The sequence below is a fragment of the Ostrinia furnacalis genome, unplaced genomic scaffold (genome assembly GCF_004193835.3).
Source record: "Ostrinia furnacalis isolate ACB-3 unplaced genomic scaffold, ASM419383v2 OfSCF1253, whole genome shotgun sequence".
NCBI classification, from domain to species: Eukaryota; Metazoa; Arthropoda; class Insecta; order Lepidoptera; family Crambidae; genus Ostrinia; species Ostrinia furnacalis.
In genome coordinates, this window is record NW_021131492.1 from 98,624 (window position 1) to 100,565 (window position 1,942).

Sequence of the window (1,942 nt, forward strand, 5' to 3'; positions counted from 1 at the left end):
AATATAAATGATACAATCTTAAATCGTTTGTCTTTCGACTTCTACCTACTTGTATCACACATTATGTGTTTATGTCATATCTAAATTCAAAACCTTTATTGTGTCTTTATTACCTACTAGCTGACCCGGCGAACTTTGTTCCGCCTTAATGGCAATAAATAAGCAGACTTTTTTTTTTTAATTTCGAACGGGATGAAAAGTATCCTATGTCCTTCTCCTGGCTCTAAACTACCTCCCTAACAATTTTCAGCTAAATCGGTTCAGCCGTTCTTGAGTTATAAGTGGAGTAACTAACACGACTTTCTTTTATATATATAAAGATTTGATTATTAATTAACTTTCAGTTAACCAAAGAATATATGCCGGATAAAGTAATTGAAATTGTTAAGTAAAAATAAATCTGGGGGCACGGCAGTGCCCCCACCAAGTCGAGCAAAAAAGCGGCACGGCCGTACCATCCTTTTCTCGAAGCAATTCAGGCCATTTTCGACCGCCTGTAACTTCGTTGTGGATAAAACTAGAAGGCTGAATTTTCATTAGCTATGCAGGCATTGTAAAGACACGGTATATTTAAAATTTCATTCAATTTGAACCAGTAGTTTAAGAATTATAACGGGTCAAAGTTACTTAATTTTGTCACTCACTGACTGACTCACTGACTCACTGACTCACTCACTGACTCACCGATCATCAAAATTCTAAGGCACTTCTAGCAGACCTAGAAGCTTCAAATTTGGAATATAAGTAGTGTTTGGTGTATGAATCAAGGAAAAACTAAAATATTTGGGGGCACGGTAGTGCAACCGCCAAGTCGAGTAAAATTTTTCAATTTCGGTCCAGTTTTCTAGATACATAACTGCTGTCTACAAAATACAAAAAGAAATGAGATCCCATCAAAAACAATACTTGTCAAAAAAACCAAGTCTCGCAACTCAGTTGTTCTACGGTAAAAAGTTGTGAGATCCATGTAATACCAAGTCCAGGCCAGGAAATCTTTAACGTTTTACATAAATATATTGACTTGGCCATCGCATGAAAACACGTGTAAATTAAATTATTTAGTGCGATGGCCAAGTCAATAATTTATGTAAAACGTTAAAGATTTCCTGGCCTGGACTTGGTATTACATGGATCTCACAACTTTTTACCGTAGAACAACTGAGTTGCGAGACTTGGTTTTTTTGACAAGTATTGTTTTTGATGGGATTATTATTACATGAAAAAAGAGAAAATTTTATAACAGTTTTGTCATTATTTTATGAGCACAAAATCAGCATGAATCATTAGATAAGTAAGTATCTAATCAAAAATGTATCATGTTTGGAAATTCCTATACAAGTACATTGCTACACATGCTTGAACGAGCTACTAGACGTTGACAAGTCTACTCAAGTTATTTGACCCTGTAGTCATACAGCAGAATCGGATACAGAATCTTCACTAATACAAGCCTTGATCACACGTACCGAGTAAACGGGCGAGACAGTAAAATGTTTACTCGGTCGAGACAGTTGGGTGAGCGAGTCACATACTCGAGCGCTCGGCCGAGCACTCGGCGTAATGTTCATACACACCGAGTACTCGGCCGAGAGCACTGTCTCGCCCTGTGTGTGTTTGCTCGGTACGTATGATCAAGGCATATAATTTCAGTTATAGCGACAAAATTACAGAAATTCGACGAAGAGATTGTGATTGAAACAACATTATCTGTGTACAGGTGATAGCATGTGTAAAGATGTCTTTAAATCATTTTTGTTGCAAAGTAGTACAATACATAAATAACTACATAAGGCCTACCAGAGATACCTTATATGCTATCGTTTGTAATGACATATAAAACATATAAATTAGTATTTAATCTGTTTATTTAACTCTTGTATAGCATGGAAAATATCGTTTATTACGATTGAACATCAAGAAACAAAGATGTGACTTACAATTG